Source organism: Macaca fascicularis, chromosome 13, assembly GCF_037993035.2.
Source record: "Macaca fascicularis isolate 582-1 chromosome 13, T2T-MFA8v1.1".
Taxonomy (NCBI): domain Eukaryota; kingdom Metazoa; phylum Chordata; class Mammalia; order Primates; family Cercopithecidae; genus Macaca; species Macaca fascicularis.
In genome coordinates this window covers 114,172,712-114,191,962 of record NC_088387.1, presented here as the reverse complement: position 1 = coordinate 114,191,962, position 19,251 = coordinate 114,172,712, and the positions used below count along the sequence as shown (strand labels likewise).

Here is a 19,251-nt window from a genome sequence, read left to right as displayed (position 1 = left end):
AAGAACACTCTTTCCCTAAATCTAGTATTTTATTTGGCTCTTCCTGCCTCCCTGGGACTCTAGGGCTTTGCTTCTCAAAATGTTTGTCTTGAGTCCCTGAGAGGTCAATTCTCTGTTTTTCTTGCGATGGCAGTTGTTCTGCTGAACCTGACAAGATTCTACAACTTAGAAGTTATAACATAAGATTATAAGAGCAGATTTTGAAGCCTTCTAAATAAATAATATAACCTAGGCCAGGCGCGGTGGCTCACGTCTGTAATCCCAGCACTTTGGAAGGCCAAGGCGGGCAGATCACGAGGTCAGGAGATCGAGACCATCCTGGCTAACACGGTGAAACCCCGTCTCTACTAAAAATACAAAAAATTAGCCGGGCGAGGTGGCGGGCGCCTGTAGTCCCAGCAACTCGGGAGGCTGAGGCAGGAGAATGGCATGAACCCAGGAGGCGGAGCTTGCAGTGAACTGAGACCATGCCACTGCACTCCAGCCTGGGCGACAGAGCAAAACTCCGTCTCAAAAAATAAATAAATAACGTGAAATCTGTTTTCTGTGTTTTTTTATTAAAGAAAGAAAAAAGACACACACATGCCTACAAAAAGATCCTCCATGTAGGAGCAGTGATATCTCTGGGCTGAGGGATTATACAGAATTTGTATTTCTTTTCCTTTCTGCTTTTATTTATGTTTTACTTTTATTCATTTTCAAAATGCTTTATAGTAAACATACTTGTGGTAGTATAAGTTACAAACTCATGTATTAAAAAATTAATAGTGATAAATATGAATAGTGATATAACGATTTTTATTGTAAATCTACTTTTTGCCAAGCCTAGCACTGCAGACTGGCATGGTCTGGTGCTCAGTAACGGCAATGAAAGAAATTACACTAACTCTCTTGTCGGTTTGCTCAGACAGACGGCCATTCATTCAACTCAGAAAAGAAAAACACCCAGACTGTTTAGCCATGCAAACTGGTCAGTAAAGAAAAGGGGATAAACTATAAAATTAGTGATGACTAAAAAACATGGTATGCCTTCCCCTCATTCATAGCATTATTGACGTAGCTCTTGTTATAAACATTTCAAAGAAAGAATGTGCTTTGTTACTTTTGAAGTTGAACCTCTGTCTATCTCCTCTGAGTCTTTTCTGCTGTTTTCCCTTCCTCTGCCCAGCTACTGAACTCTAATTGTCCCGGTCATAATCCGGGTCCTAGTCAATAGGCCTCAGCAATGTTGTGTGTTCGACTGTAATTCCTTTAGTGTCATCAGAGTGCATGGAACATGCATTCCAACAGCCCCGCTCCAGCCGATCCTGTTTTTCTGACAGAGCCTGTCAGCGGCACACTTAACCTCTGCTTAGCGATCATTAATCTTGTCTGGTCTTGTTAGCACAGTGCTCCTTAGAGAATCCGAAGGAACCGCTGCCTGCTTCCCGTATCTCATGCCTTGCACCCCTTTCCTTCCCCACCAGGTTCCCCACTCTGCTTCCGTTGGTGGATTCTCACATCCATGCAAAAAACTTATAATATTTTCAAGAACAATACTTCTGGGAACTTGCTCCTGGACTTCCACATGTCACTCTAGAGGCTATCAAACTTTTAGGGAGGTTAATATCTACTCAAGTTTTTAGTGGAAATAATCTGATCCAGCTGTTTCAGTCTCATATTTACCGGTTGCTAATTTCATTGTCATTATTCTTATTATTTCCATTGTCATTTCAATTTGATATATATTTATTTAATACCAGGGCACCATTAAAAATGATAACATATTAAATATGGTCCTTAACTTCAAGGAAATTATGGTTTATAGTAAATAAATAAGTAGGAGACATTTTGTTATGCTATTGTTATAGTTAGCAGATATATGCATACAAATATTATAATTTAAGAATGTCAAAACAGAAATGCCTCATACAAAACCATCAAGGACATAAGAATAGCAGTTTTCAATTTTATAAATAAACATGAAATTTTAAAGAGATATATTTGAAAAGTGATATATTACCCTTCTATCAAAGGAACAGAGACAGTTACTATTTTTCCTGCAATAAAAAATGTATAAATGTCATTCTTTTTCTTTTGTTTTTTGAAACAGGGTCTCACTCTGTTACCCAGACTGGGGTACAGTGGTGCGATCTTGGCTCACCACAACATCCACCTCCCAGGTTCAAGCGATTCTCTTGCCTCAGCTTCCCGAGTAGCTGGGATTACAGGCGTGTGCCATCATGCCTGGCTAATTTTGTATTTTTAGTAGAAACGGGGTTTCACTATGTTGGCCAGGCTGGTCTCGAACACCTGACCTCAGGTGATCCACCTGCCTTGGCCTCCCAAAGTGTTGGGATTACAGGCGTGAGTCACTGTGCCTGGCCAAAAACAAAAAATGCATGAATGTCTTATTCTAACTGGAAAAACATTTGAGGCAAAATTTGGCAAATTAGAAAATCGGCTTGTTAGCTCACTGGCTGATCCTTTCCTCAAATCCTGCTCATCTGTGATTACTTTTTAGGCAACTGTTGAGCCTGGTGCAAATCTTTCTCTAATTTCCCAGTCAATTTCCCATCCTCCTTCCTCCACTCCCCACCTCCACTCTACTGAGACCTCCTTTTCGGGCTTGTTCCAGCATGCATCGGCTGCATCCCCTCTCTAATTCCCTGCAATGTCTTGCGTAGGTCTGCCATGTACGGCTCAATACCCCCTACATGCATGTGAAGAGGAAATTGACCAGTTTTACTTTCACACAATGTAGATAATCAAGTTCTTGTTGGGTTTAATTCGGTTGCATTTGCTCATTTCCCCAACAAGATTGTAAGCTGCTTATGAGTAGGGACCACATCTTCTATGCATATGAAACGCAGCTGGGATTCCTGCCTATAGAAAGTGTCCTGGAAGGTCCAGGGAGTGAGTAGCATGGCAGTTTCTGAGATTACCCTGTGAACTCTTCGAGGATATAGGAAATGGTTTGTTTTCATGGCTGTTTCCCTAGTGCCTGGCAAGTTACCTGGCTCAGAGATACTCTCTGTAAACATTAGTTCCATAAGAAAAGCTCCACTCAATCCGAGCTTTCTTTCAAAGGCATATTCAAAGCAACAGTATCTTAAGTCCCTGGGATCCTGACTTACCAGGCTGGAGTCATGGAACAACACCAAGTCCTCTTGAAAAGAAAGGGCTTAATCTTTCCCATGTGTTCAAAAGTTAAACTGAGTTGCCTCTTTCCAGTAACTTCTGTTCTTCAGGCAATCTGAAATCATCCTTATTCTCTCGGGACTACAAACTAGACAGTTCTTCAGCCAATATTAAAAAATAATCTCCAAGCTCATTACTGAATGAGACACAAAGGAGCTGAAGGTAAAAATGAAATGATCACCCTGTCCAGATCGCTTGTGAATTTACAGACTAGCCTCAGAGCCTCCCGGACCTGAATTTAAAGTGAAGCAAGTTTACTTACGTCATTTCAGCCTTTTTTAAGGCCATTAATACCATATTATAATTAGCACTTGGTATCAAAAATGTGTTTCAATGGGTGAGCGCAGAGTTTTAAGTGGAGATGAAGGTGTAGTAATGAAATCACCTCCAGATTTTGGTTTAAGAACCAGCCCTAAGAGGTGTTTTATAATTGGCGTTAATCTGACTCCACAAGCATTTCTGCACACTTCGAGATGTACTCATCAGAAGAACCAAAAAACAGGAGCTATTCCCATCTATATGAAATAAGTTAAAAATAATTCCCATAAGATTTTTTAATAGTATTTCCATAACATTTACTATTTTTCCTGCAATAAAAAAATGTATAAATGTCTCATTCTCACTGGAAAAAAGTTTGAGGCAAAATTTGGCAGTTTCCAACTTCAAATAATACAATAGTATTAATGATGAAGAGAAAAGTTGCCCTAGACTCAGAACTTTACTGCCGATGAGTGCTTGAGAATAGATTGTAATATATTGCTACAGTATGAATGTAGAGAAGAAAAGGATGTTTTCTGAAAGTACATAGATAACAAAATGAATACAGGAAGACAGACTTTGGAATCAGACTGCCTGAATTCAAATCCCAGGCTTGCCAATAACTAACAGCAAATGCAGGCAAGCCCCCTAACCTCGCTGTATCTCATTATCTTGCCTACAAAATGGGAATAATACTAGTACTGACCTAACAGGCCTATGAGAAGAGAGGGAATTTGTGACTATAACAAATGTAGAAAGGTGCTGGCCCATGGTGAGCTCTGGGAGTGTCAACTCTGTCGTGAGTGACAATGGGTCGTTGCCATGGTGCTCAGTACACGGGGAGGTATAGTGAAGGCACTGAATTGAAACACCCGAGGTCTCATCCAAGTTGTCACTCAATTGGTGAAGACATGTTGGTCTCTGACTCCCCCATTGAGGACCACAGTGGTTGTCCCTGAAAAAAGAGATGAGCACACTGGAGTAAATAATCTCCAATTTCCTTTCCGATTGGTGTATTCTATGCTTTCTTTTGGAAGTAAAGGGCTAATTTTCAGAAATTACCAAAAACTTCCAGGAACCCATCCATACAGTCTTTAATTTTAAAAGTCAACAGAATTCATGTATCACTTTCCCTTTTATCAAAAGGACTTTCATCAAAAGCAACTTAGGTATTGAGCCCGGCGAGTGAACACGATGAGTGGTTTGCTTTCTAGCCCAAGTGTGGTGCCCTTCAGCTGAAGCTCAGTAACATGCTTATCTCTTTTGCAGATTTAAAAGGATGCATGTAGAGAGAGGCACTGTTAGAGTGGAGCAGGGGCACTAGTGGAAATGTGGTGAATTCACTGTTAATGAAGAGGGAGAGGGAGAGAGAGAAGTAGGAAGGAGATCAAGCCACCTTCAGAGCTGGAGATCACAACTTACATAGAATGGACATATTCTCTTGCTCTATTAGTTATATATCACCGCATAGCAAATTGCTCCAAAACTTAGTGGTTTAGAACCACAAGTTTTGGAGCAATTTTTGATCTTACACAGATCAATTTTTATGATCTTACGCAGCTTCTGAGGGTTGGAAGCCTGGCTTAGCTGGGTGGCTCTGGCTTGGGGTCTCCCATGAGGCTGCAGTCAGGCTATTGGTCAGATCTGTATCACGGACATCCTGGAAGGACCAAGGATCCATTTTCAAACTGGTGCACTCACACGGCTGGTGGCTACAGTCCTCAGTTCCTCCTGGCTGTTGACTTTGGGCGGGGGGCGTCTCAGTTCCTCCTCATGTGGGCCTCTCCACATGAAGCCTCCTGGGTGTCTTCAAGACATGGCAACCAGGTTCCCTCAGAGCAGGTGATCCAAGAGAAAGAACCCTAGATGGAAGCTCAGGCCTTTCACATCTAGTCTTGTAACACACCATCAGCTCTCCATATCCTCTTTGTCCTACAGACCAACACTGGTACAGCGTGGGAAAGGATAGCATGAGGGTGTAAATGACTGGGATGGAGGCATCGGGACCCACATTGCAGGCCAGATACCACACTCACCAAACAAATGGGAGAAGAAACAAAACCTTTCACTCCTTCAATGTTACTATTTTGTGAACCTCTCACAGAGACAATTATTCTTAGGTTGTTTGAGCAACAAGGTGAATAAGGATACCATGTACTGAGATGGGGTTACTGGGAAATAATTTTGATAGAAATAAATTTGATAGAGTTTTCAGAAAACCATGACATCTGTTTTGGAAATGTTTAGTTTGAAATGTCTATTACACTTTTATGCTGGATGTGATTATAATGCCTTAAAATGTATATTCCCTTCAATACAACTGCTAAGTGCAAGCCAGTGTGACCTCATCAAAGAAACAGATTTAAAAATGGTTAAATGTTCGAACATCGGAGGAAAATACTGCTGTGCTGGACTAGTTAGAGGTGGTATGTCAGTCCCATGCAAGGCATTTTTCAAAATGAATTTCAAGAGCAATTTTGATTAGACTTTGGGAGTGCAAGGGCAAGTCTAGTAATTAATATTATCTTCCTGGATAACTCAAAATTACATCCCCGCTCTGACTTGTCCCCTGAATTCGACACTTTTGCATATAATTGCCTACTTGACATACACTATGCACTTGAGTGTCTAATCGGTCTTAAAACTTAACATTTTCAAAGCAGAACTCCTAAGTTCTGCCTCCCGACACCACCAAATCTGTTTCTTCCGGAGTTTTCCACACTGCAATAAATGGTACCACCATCAATGTAGTTGCTCAAACTAACAACTTAGGAGTCATTTTTAATTATTTACTATTCTCCGTACTTTAAGGATAGTCATCATTTGATTCTATTGGTTCTACATCCAAAATAGAGGGCGTTCACCTTTGTAGTCACTGAAATAAATCTAGACCAAGCCATCTTGCTGTCTCACCTGGACTGCTGTTGTTGCTACTAACTGGTTTCTCTGATTTCAATTCTGGAATTCTCCTTTAATTCGCTCTGTACCGTAATCAGAATGAGTTTTTTGGCGGGGGGCGGGTGGAGTGGTGGACAGAGTCTTGCTCTGTCACCCAAGCTGGAGTGCACTGGAATGATCCTGGCTCACTGCAATCTCCCTCTCCCGGGTTCAAGCGATTCTTAGGCCTCAGCCTCCCGAGTAGCTGGGATTACAGGCGCACATCACCACACCCGGCTAAATTTTTTGTATTTTTGTAGAGACAGATTTCATCAAGAAGGCTGGTCTTGAATTCCCGACCTCGTGATCTGCCCGCCTTGGCCTTCCAAAGTGCTGGAATTGCAGGCATGAGCCACTGCGCCCGGCCAGAATAACAGAATAACCGTTTAAAATATCTAAGGAGCGGCTCAGCTGAGATCCTTGCTTAATCCCCTCCAGTGGTTTTCAATCAGAATACATCCCAAGCCCTGCCCCTTGACTGGGAGCTCTGTGTGATGGCCCCGCCTTCTGCTCTGCTGTCCCGACGTCACAGGCTCCCTGCTGCCCTCCCTGTGCCCTGGCCCACTGGCCTCCTTTCCCACCCTCCCACACGCCATGCTTGTTCCCTCATCAAAGCTTTTCCACGTTATCTGGAATCTCTCCCCAGGTACTTGAGTAATTTTATATGCTCTTGATCAGGTCTCAAATGAAATATCTCCTGGAGGGTTTCCATGAGAATCTACACATGTGGGCCCCAGTACCTAGCATTCTTCAGCACAACCAGTCTGTGTACTTTCATGTCACTGGGCAGTACTAAAAGCTGCAATTTTTCCCATGGGATATAGACTCCAGGACAGCATGAATATTTTCTTTCTTACTTATCATCGATTCCACAGGATCTAATATAATATATACTTGTATTATATTTAGCATATAGTTGGCACTCAATAAATATTTATTAAATCAATCAATAAATCATTATGAATTACATGGCTATCAGAGTTGGGGAAATCTTTTCCTAACTCATCTCAGTGCTTGTATGGGTTCTCTCTAGATATAATGATTGGATAATGTCTTAGCACTGAGTCCTGGGATGAGAGAGGTGTGGAAGTGGTGCAGGCAACAGGGGTGAATACACACAGTTCTGAGTGGCCATAAAGTCATACTTGTTTCCAAGCTGGAGGTTCAAATGGAACTGGAGATGTGGAATAGCACAGGTCACGTGAATAAGGATTACAAAGGTTCAGTAGAACGTAAAATGCCTGAGTTAGGAGAGCACCAAGTATTCTGGCCAAAAGCCTTTGAAAATATCATTGAAATTTAAACTTAAAGGCTGGTTGGGTTTGATGTTCATTTTGACAGTTCTTCTGCTCTTCCTGTCCAGTGCCCAGGAACAGTGCCTGATGCATAGTAGGAGCCTAGTGAGTACTTCAGGATTCACACGGAGTGATGAAGCTGAACACTAACGCTAGAGTCAGCTGAAAGTCTGCATCTGGGGAGGCACGCAGCAAAGAAATTTCTCAGTGCCCAAAGCCAGTGAGTGCTTTAGAATCCAGACTGAGAAACAACAAATGGATGAGATAAGTAAATGTGATGTCAAAACCTGACTGTGGTGTTACAAAAGACATTACAGACAAATATCCCGTATAAACATAGACTCAAAGCTCTTCAACAAAATATTGGCAAATTAAATCCAAATACACACACACACATATGCATATGTATACATTATGCATTATGACCAAGTGAGATTTATTTCTGGAGTAGGAAGATTTTTATGATATTCAAAAATTAATCAATATGTTGGAGTCAAGACAAGGATGCTTACTCTCATTACTTCTTTTTAAACATTATACTGGAGGTTCTAGCCAGTGCAATAAAACAAACAAATGAAAAGAAACAAAAATTATAAAGTTTAGAAAGAAATAAGTAAAAATCCTTTTTCTTCAGATGGCACAATTATGTATGTAGAAAAACCCAAGGAATATAACAATTACTAGAATGAATGGTTATTTTGGAAAAGTAGCAAGATACATTCTAAATACACAAAAACAAAAATTAGGCTCTATCAGTAAAACCAAACTATATTTGAAACAATTAGATTAAATACATAAGCCATTGGTAAGTCCAATGAACATATAAGAAGAAAAGACTTTGATGAATAATTTATACTCCAGAGAGAGTATATAATTCCAGATTTGGAAAAGCTCTATTAAAATTGCAATTTTCTATTTTATGAATTGTTACCAAAAACTAAAACTGTTAATCACTCAGTAAAATATGGATTGCAAACATCTACCAAAAAAAGTGGTTGTAAGTTAAATAGTGACTAGGACAGAGCTAATTATAGATATGTTGATATATGGAGATTAATTCGCACACATATATGTCCTACCTCTGTCCAGCTGAGAGGGCCTAGAAGCAGTGACATCCTGGTAGCAATAAGCATACCTAATGCCCAGATCTTGCTTTCCAAATATCATTCTCCAATAAAAGAACCCAAAGCTCCTTAGAGAAATGGCTGATTCTAAAGATAGAGTAAGAAAAATACAAACTAAGCCTGGAACATCTTGAAGTGACAAAAGTAAGAAAGTGCTAAAAAAATTAAATAATAATGATAGATGGAGGCATGTCAAAAGGACACAGAAGTCAACCTGAAAGAGCCCAATGGTCAAAGCTGAAATAGTCTCAGCAACAAAATATATAATAATGGATTATTCCAATAAAATGAGTAGTTATGAGTTCATATTAATAAAAATGAATGTATGAAAGCATTAAACATGAAACTACAAGAGAAAAGTCTCCTTTCAGAAGAATTTTTTTAAAAGTTGATATCCCCCATGCAAAAAGGTGAGGTTTAATTTCCCTGTTCTTGAGTGTGAGCTGGACTTCATGACTTGCTTCCAAAAAATTGCGTATAGGAATGAAAAAAATAGAAACTTTCCTTGTGGTAATTTGGCAGATACTCCCTTAACCATGTTGTCAAGATTAACATCACCAGTAATAAGTTTGGTTGACATCCTATATCCATTGATTAGATGAGATGAGAAAGATACTTCCTTTTTGTAGAGTTCCTCCCTAAAACCTGTAAGCCCAGTCTAACCGTGAGAAAACATCAGACAAGCAAAATTTAGTGACAGTTCACAAAATACCTAATTAGGATTCCTCAAAAGTTCAAAGCCAGGCAATACGAGAAAAGAATAAGAAACTGTCACAGCCCAAGAAAAACAAAGGAGATGTAATGAACAAACATAATGTGGTACCTAGATTGGAACCTGACACAGAATAGAAAGTTAGTAAAACAATTGACAAAATCCAAGTAATGTCTGTAATTTAGTCAATAATATCATACCAATTCTCATTTCTCAGTTTTGACAAATGGACCACAGTTATGTTAACAGTAGGGGAAGTGGGGTGAGGGGCATGTGGAGACTTTCTCTGTTTGTAAATTTTCTGTAAATTATAATTATTCCAAAATTAAAAAGTCTTAAAAATATACAGAAGCAATCCTAAATACCATCTAGCATCTGCCTTGGTCCATTATGCACTTCTATAACAAAATGCCATAAACTGGGTGTTTATAAGCAACAGGAATTTCTTCTTCACAGTCCTGGTGGCTGGAAGTCCAAGAGTTAGGTGCTGGCAGGTTTGGCATCTGGTGAGGCCCTGCTTCCTGATTCATAGATGGGATCTTTTCACTTTGTCCTCACATAGTGGGAGAGGTTAAAGAGCTCCTTTTGCCTTATTTGATAAGGGCACTAATCCCATTCATGAGGGCTCCACCCTCATGGCCTGATCACCTCCCAAAGGTCCCACCTCCTAATACCACCACCTTGAGGCTAGGATTTCAACATAATGAATCTTACAGGGGTACAAACATTCAGTCCATAGCAGTATCCGGACCCCAGAAGAGACACCAAACCCACTGTGTTTTATAAGGTGATTCTACCAAATATGCAAGCAACTGATCATTCTTATGTTTTGCAAAACATACCATGGCATGGAGAATAATGGGCTAATTTCCAGCTCATTCTATGACGCTAGTGTAATTTTGAAACCAAGAGACCAAAAGGGTATCAAGAAAGTATGGAAGGAAGAAATAATGAAAACAAAACAGTAAGTCATTATCATGTATGAACTTGTACATCAAATCCAAAAAAATAATAAATTAAATTTGTCAGTATATTTAATGAGCAAAACATTAGAGAAAACAAGCAGTGTTTAATCCAGGACTTCAAGTAAATTTCATGTTTGGTATCTTAATAAATAGGAAAAAGGAAACATGATTATCACAATAGTTACTGGAAAAACCCTCTGATAAAATTTAGCATCTCTTCCTGGTAAATGGCTTTAGCTTGAAACAGAGGGAATTTTTTTAACCTGCCAAAAGGAATTGCCCAGTAAACCACAAGAAGTCCCTGTATGAAAGATGAATCATTAGAGACATTCCCATCAAGGGCAGAGACAGGAAAGTGAGGCTCACTGTTACAAAAACTATTCAGAATTGTTCTAGAAGTTTTAAACCATAAATGAGGTGAGAATTTTTAAATATATGAAAAAACATAGTACAACATTTCTCAAAGTGTGGTCGCTGGACCAACAGCATTAGGTAGTTAGAAGAACGAATTATTGAGCTCCATCCCAGACCTCCGGAATCAGAAACTCATAGAGTGGGAATTGGCAATCTGTGCGTTAGCAGTCCCCAGGGAGGCTGGGATGTCTCCTGAAGATTGAGAAACTCGCTGTAGTCAATGCTGTTGGTTTCAATGCTGTTGGAAGCCAGAGCACTCCAACCCCCAACACTTTGCACCTGTCCGCTTCTCCTGAGGACTGTGCTCAGCTGAAGGAAGTCCACTTGCTCAGAAATGCCCAGAAGATTCTGCTTTCTTTCTGTGGGGGATTGCTTTCCAGACCCTCGAAGATACAAGATCCACAGATGCTAAAGTTCCTGCTATAAAATGGCGTAGTATTTGCATATAATCCAGGCACATTCTCCCATATACTTGAAATCATCTCTACATTACTTATATCACCTAATACAGCCTGTAGCCAATGACTGACTGATACAGGGATGTTGAAGGCAGCCCTCTTGCTTCAAAGTAGCATAACTCTATGATGCTATTCACAAGCCAGAAGGCCCTGTGGGGTCAGGCTGAGGTTGGGCCACAGCTGAGGCCACACCTGCACGACTTTCCCCTTGCCCTGGCCTGCTATCCTCACTCTCTGACAGGTTTCACCTAAGAACACATTTTCCTGGAAACCACTGGCCCAAGAATCATGTCTCAGGGTCAGCTTCTAGAAAATCCAATCAGACATAGATAGTAAGTTGAGTAGAGGGGGTGCTTAATTTTGAAAACTATCATTTTCCACCTAGAGATTTTTAAATAACCAACTATGAGACTATTATAATAGCTCATACTGAAATAGCCCTTACTATATGCCAGGTCATACACACACACACACACACACACACACACACACACACACACACACACACGTTGAATATGCACAACATTCCTCCAATGTAGACATATTATTTTTACCCTCATTTTATAGATGAAGCAACCAAGACACAAAGAAGTTTAACAATTCTTCACATTGCCATACAATTAAAGTTCTTTATCAATTGAGTAAAAGATACAGGTTCAAGTATAATTTAAGAATTTGCAAAAAGGTAATTGAAAACTATTGGAAATTTAAATTCATAATTAAAGATTTTAAATAAAAAGAGTTTACCAAGTGCAAACACAGTTGATGATTATATTTGCAGATCACTCTGTTTGGTTTTCATTGCAGACATTTACTTATTTTTATAGAAAGCTCTGGCAGAAAAAGCAACACTCACCACGTACAGGTATCCTTTGCTCTTCCAATTCTTGCTTTCTAAATTCAGACACTGAATAGATTCAACCAATTTTTGGATTACCCCATGTTATATGAATTCTCCCTACTTGCTATTCAAAACTCGGGATCAAAGAGATTTGGAGAACACAGTTCTCCACACTATCTGAACTTGCTATCGAATTCTCACTCTTCAACTTTAGAAATGGAATACATTAAATTTGGAGAAACACTTGCATTACATCCTATTCTCTATATCTTTACTACATTAGGCAAGGCCCTCATACTAGCTTTGGTCAAGGCAATGTGAGCAGAAGGGACCCAGGAGAGCCCTTCCCAGGCTGAGCTTCAGAGGACCTGGTGATCCTTTAGCCTCACCTATGTTGTAATGCTGTGCCCAGGAAAAACACATGTTGCCTTTGGAGCAGCCTCAGGACGGTGGGACCTTCATTACTCTGGCTCCCCAAGCAGCTGTGCTACCTTCAAAGGATATTGGTATGCATAAGAAGAAAGAGTATTGCCGTGTGGAACCACTGAGATTTTACAGTTAATGTATTGCCATAGCGTATCCTAACCTGTCCAGACTAATACAGCAATCTTTTATTAAATCTCAACTAAGAGTAAACTAAGTAGTGTTGAAAAAATTGTCATTATACTTAAAGAAAGAAAAAGCTAGAATTCTTTCATATAATGCAAAAGGAATGCCCTAATGAAATTAGAGTTGTCCCTCTATATCTGGGGAGAATTGCTTTCCAGACCATCAAAGATACAAGACACACAGATGCTCAAGTTGCTGAAATAAAGTGGCATAGTATTTGCATACAACTCAGGGACATTCTCCTGTATACTTGAAGTCATGTATTACATACAATACCTAATACAATGTAAATGCTATGTCAATAGATATTATGCTGTATTTTTATTTGTATTTTTAATTTTTGTATCATTATTTTTATTTTGTAAACTTTTAAAAAATAATTTGATGTCTAGTCGGTTGAATCTGCAGATGTGGAACCCAAGGATACAAAGGACTAACTATAAGAAAAAAGTATAAGAAAATATGAAGCCTATTTTAAGTAACATTTTGGTAAGACAGGCATTTTTATGCAAGGTATAAAATATAGGCATTAAAGAAAAAATGACAAATATGACCACATAAAAATGTAAAAGTTTCTTATGAAGAAAAATTCAAGATTTAAAAAACAATTTTCAGTTGTAGAAACACCTTTGTTATATACCTGTGCATACACACAAACATGCACACACATACACACAATATGATGTGTATCCAAACTATTTAAAAAGAAATTCTATATATCAATTAAGAACAAGAAATCACCTAGTAAATTTTAAATAATAATAAATAAAGGATATAAATTGACATATTACAGATGACAAAAACAAATGAAAATAAGATATTATTTTCATTCTTTAAATTGATAAAAATTTTCAAAGAATTATAATATTTAAAGACAGAATGTGAAAAATCAGACCGTATCATGAAGTGTTGCTTTCTATAAGTAGAATAGGCTTTTAAAGGACATTTTAATTGCATATGTTGATTTAAAAGATACTTTGGCTCACCAGTTCCATCTCTAGCAACCTCTCCCAGGGAAATATTTACCCATGTGCATGAATATTTGAATACTGTTTTTTGTAACATTGCTTGTAATACTCCACAATTAGAAATATAATGTCATTAAAACAAATAATAAAAAATTATATTACATCCATATTAAAGAACATCATTTATGTATTAAAAATAAATTATTAAGACACTTTTAGTGACATGGAAGAATGTCTCATATATAGTATAAATGAAAAAGAAAATGAGCATAGAGCAATTTTTTATATAAAAAGAAAGGATACATGTATGAGTGATCACACGTTACCTCTAAGGGTACAAAGTAGCTCTTTAAATTCTAGGCTATAAGCATTCTTAAATGTATTAAAACGAGACTATATGCAGAGCATTCTATTCAATCAATTGCATATGTATATCCTGGAACACTGTTCCCAAATCTATTCATTCTCAAGTTTACAATATGTATTCTTACTAATATTTACATATTTTTTAAATTGATTCACTTTTATTCTCAAGTAAATTTATTGGTAAAGAGTTATGCCATCACATAAATGAAAGATAAATACAGTATTAACTACAAAAAAGTTATTCAGTTCACAATAAAATTGTGCAATTAAATACTGTGATACATTATGTAATGCAAACCTAATAAATCCAAACATTTTAAAAAATGAATACCTGAAAATAAATTCCTCAATGAAGGAGAGAGATGTTTCTGGTCAGTCATATAAAAGATATATGTAGCTGGACACTTGGGAGTCTCTATCCATATGATAATTTAGTTTCTTTGGTTTTAGCTAATGAGCACCAAATTAACTTACATGTGGTTGAAAAGGGTAAATTATCTTCTCTGACATTGTTAAATACTGAGATTCAATTGTTATTTTAAAATAATTGAGTTATCTAATAAACTGTTACTTCTGAAACACTCCACAGAGTCACTTCTCCTGCTGAATATGTTTATGTGTTTGCATGGCGATATCCCAAAAGAAGAAGAATAGCAATGTCTAGGAGTCACTGTTGCCATCTGACTTGGAGAAATACCCGTGGATACCGTGTATGAAGTCTCTATTGTCTTTTCATGATGTTTCAAATTGTTTCAGCTACGTGATATGAGTTTATAACCGGGTTGGTAAACAATCGTGTTTTAGGTATTTGATTGAATGAGTGAATTTCAGCAGGAGATTCACTCCCAGGATCTGGGTGCATTTGTGTGATGAACAATTATAATAATGGCTGGCCCTGAGAGATCCTTTAAAACAGCACGCACACATTATCTCATATAATTCTCACAATCCCTGACAGAACTGGGATTCCCATTATACAGTTAGGAATTAGAGGTTCAAAGAGGTAAAGTGCCCTGCCTGGGATCACATAGCAGTGTAATGATAAAAATCAAAAATATGAACCTCAAGAATGTTGAATTCCAGAGTGTCCTGTTAACTTCTAAATTGGAATCAGAGGCTGCAGCTACACGCCCCAGTGTCCTCAGCACAAGCAGTCTCATGTCTCCACCATGGGGCCTTATCTCAGGGAAGGGGGAATCTGTACTCTGGCACCAGGGCCCCTAGAATGTTCAGGCAAGGGGATACCTGGCACTACTGTTGAAAGTGCCACAGTCATACCTTAAGTGAGCTGTTGGCCAGCAGAGTGCCTGTGAGGCCAGGCGTGTGTGTGTGTGTGCATGCGCGCTAGTTGAATGTCAACATCAGAAGCCTGGAGGCACAGAAGTCACCCATGAGGAACTGCCCTTCCTACTTCCCAGCTGCCTTTCCCATGCCTTTCTTCCTCTCAGTTCCCAACCTGCACACCCAAACGGGCAATCCAACCCTAGCTCTGTCTCCTGTTGCTACACAGTTCTATGGAAAATCACCCTGAGATTGCCATGGTAAACACATTATACTTTCCGAATGACCAAACAAGATTAAGAACAAAAACATTCTAGGGCCAGGCATGGTGGCACATGCCGGTAATCCCAGCACTTTGGGAAGCCAAGGCAGGCAGATCACAAGGTCAGGAGTTCGAGACCAGCCTAGCCAACATGGTGAAACCCCGTCTCTACTAAAAATTAGCCGGGCATGGTGGTGCCCGCCTGTAATCCCAGCTCCTGAGGAGGTTGAGGCAGGAGAATTGTCAGAACCTGGGAGATGGAGGTTTTAGTGAGCCGAGATCATACCACTGCACTCCAGCCTGGGCGACAGAGCAAGACTCCATCTCAAACAAACAAACAAACAAACCACTCTAATGCCCAGCCTTCCTGGCAGATGCATGATTTAGATATGTTTCCCAAGTATACGATTGAGTTTTCTGCATTTATGTTTCAATAATCTCTTCAGTCTTCACTGAAATCATCAATCCCAGTCAGCAATTAACGTGCTCAGACTTCCCTATATGTATCTGAATTATCCACTTGCACCTTCTGCTTTCAGGACTCCAGAATCTGTCTGAAGTTCCAGGTACTAATGCCCATGGTCCAGATCTAGGCAGGATGCTGAGTTGACAATTCGACCTCGCTTCCTCCCTGTGGCATCACCTACCACAGGGTGCTCCAGCCCTAACCCAGACTCCACATGGAGAAGCAGCCTAGTGCTCTGATCTGCTCTTGAATTGTGCCATGTGGTCTTTAAAAGCTTTTGTCTTTTTGGTTTTTTCCAAACAGTCAAGATGAAATTGGCTTCTGGTCAGCAACTCGCTTTCTTTCCCTCCTCTGAGGTAGAGTCGCCAAAAAGGATTTTGTTTTGTTCCATTTTGCCTGCAACGATATGGATAGCCAAATAGGACTACAAATTATCTACATTGTTTTTATGAAGAAAAATATATTTATTTTCCTCGTACTTGGAATCGTCGCTTGCTAGGGCCAGGGAACCGATGTTGTCCCCTGATTTCTGTCCCCCTCTCACCCTAATTGGAGAGATCTGAGCACACCAGAGGATGTTTGTGGCTAAATTGGGGTATTATGAAAATAGTTCACAAAGCAAGTGGAAAGCTATATATAAAAATGATATTTACTTCTCATTTTAAATGAAGCCTAAGACAAAAGGCATATAGGTAAACACAGCTGCAACATTTTTAGGCATATAATCAAATGCAAAAATAATATTGGAAAACTATGTTAATTATTGTAATTAAATTGTGAACGGTATTGATAGAAAAATATCTTTAAAACATATAAAATCAAAATGGAGCTTATCACATTACGGGAGTTTGCTGTATTGTATATGAGGTGCCTAGATGGAGGTGCCATTTAGCGAACTGCCCACTACTCCCCAGTAGTAGAGTAGAGGGAAGGAAGGGCTGAGGGACCAGAAAAGAACTCTAGACCTTTGCATAAATCTTAGCTCCAATTCCACGGTTTTGGGGAGTAAGTTTGCTGACCAACTTCTGAAAGTTGGTAGAGAAGAGTCAAAAGGGCCTAGATTTTGGAGTCAAATTTATCTGTGTTTGAAGCATGGCCTACCCACCTCTTAGCAGCGTGTTTTAGGATCCACATCCCCAGCTACAACAGGAGACAAGGGTCTTGAGATCTTTAGAAATCCAAATTCCACTCGGGTAATACAGTTTTCCTGGGAAAAGGAAATGTGGCATAATCTCAGCATTGTTTTCCTACATTGTTACTATATGGCTATGAAGTTTTTAGCCTTGCTTCTAAATGGGGGTTTAAGGAATGGTTTAGCAAACTTGGCTCAACCTTAAAGCCCACCATATCCCCAAAGTCTAGAAGACTCTGTCTTTGACTGCCTTTAATCTTGGAGTTCGCTTTCCTCCTGGATACTTGTGTTCAGAAGACACTTTGGCCCCAACAGAGGTGTCTAAAGCAGTGTCTGACTCTTCTTCTGGTCTACCACGTTCCTCTTGAGGATCCTTCTGAGTGCAGAAGAAAACTGGACATCGACCAAGAGGTTAACGGGTGCCATTTCTCCTTGTTACTTTGCATCATCCAAGAAAAAGAAATACTTCTTCAATTTTTCCAATCAATTGCACTCACAGCAAAGGTTGGTTGAGGAGCCACTCTGGAGCCTTCCCATCTGCTGCTTCATGGAAATGTTTGTACAGGATCTGGGCTTCCTGCCGAGCCCCGTTTCCATCATAAGTCGTGTGTTTCCTGTGCATGTTCTCACTCCACACATTAACCCCCTTTTCAGTTTTCACTTAAGTCTTATCTCTCACTTGATGAGCAATTTTTTCACTGGCTGGATCATTTGCAACAGTTTCACAAATGTCTTTTTCTCATTTCTGTAGAGAGAAATTGGTGAACTTGTTCATTCCTCAGATCTGAGCCACTGCTGAATTCATTTCTCTCTTTAGTTTACTCACTTTTATATTCTGGCGAAGAAACGTACGTGCCTTAGCTTGTCTCACTTTTTCTTCATTTTCATCATCTGCACTAGCAGTTGGCCTTTTTTTGGGGGGGAGGGGATGGACAATTATTTCACAAACAAACTAAATTTTTTTTTTTTTTTTTTTTTTTTTTTTGAGACGGAGTCTCGCTCTGTCGCCCAGGCTGGAGTGCAGTGGCGCGATCTCGGCTCACTGCAAGCTCCGCCTCCCGGGTTCACGCCATTCTCCTGCCTCAGCCTCCCGAGTAGCTGGGACTACAGGCGCCCACAACCGCGCCCGGCTAATTTTTTTTTGTATTTTTAGTAGAGACGGGGTTTCACCGTGGTCTCGATCTGCTGACCTTGTGATCCACCCGCCTCGGCCTCCCAAAGTGCTGGGATTACAGGCGTGAGCCACCGCGCCCGGCCACAAACTAAATTTTTAATAATTGAATACAAATCGCTGCATATACAGCAAACAGAGACACTCTGAGCCACCCAGGAGTGAATCAGCTGTCACAGTAGGAAGGCTCAGCCATGGACCTCAGCTGCAGGGGACAGGCAGGTACTTACCTTAGCAAATTATCACCGTATTTGCTGAAGGCCTGCTCAGAGTGGCAGAACTAGATAGATCTGTTGAACTTCACACCCCGGGCACCTCCATAGCACACTGGAAGTCACATAAGCCAATCAGCCTCCAATAACCTGTCAATTGAGAATCATGATGATAATGATGCCTGCTTCACAGTATTGTGATGATTAAATGAAATAATATTTGTAAAAAAATGTTTGAAAAAGTGTCAATGCTCTGTTATTATTTTCTACCCTGTCACAGAAATCCCATTTAGAATATCCCCCAACTCTGCAACCTGCCAAGTTGAATTTGTGATTTAAGGGTGATGCGGTTTGGTTGTGTCCCTACCCACTTCTCATCTTGAGTTGTATTTCCCTTGATCCCCACATGTTATGGGAGGGACTCAGTGGGAGGTAATTTAATCATGGGGGTGGTTACCCTCATGCTGTTCTTGTGATAGTAAGTGAGTTCTCCCAAGATCTGATGGTTTTATAAGGGGCTTTTCCCCTCTTCACTCAGCACTTCTCCTTCCTGCCACCATGTGAAGAAGGATGTGTTTGCTTCTTCTTCCACCATGATTG

At 39.7% G+C, this 19,251-nt stretch overlaps 1 long non-coding RNA gene across 1 annotated transcript in view; it reads right to left on the bottom strand.

Annotated features, from left to right (window-relative positions):
• Positions 1-9,367: 9,367 nt before the first annotated feature.
• LOC102129836 (uncharacterized) overlaps positions 9,368-19,251 on the bottom strand; it is a 58,862-nt gene continuing 48,978 nt past the window's right edge. Inside the window, exon 3 of the long non-coding RNA XR_010580254.1 lies at positions 9,368-11,268. This is a non-coding gene — a long non-coding RNA (uncharacterized lncRNA). The remainder of the gene's footprint in view (positions 11,269-19,251) is intronic.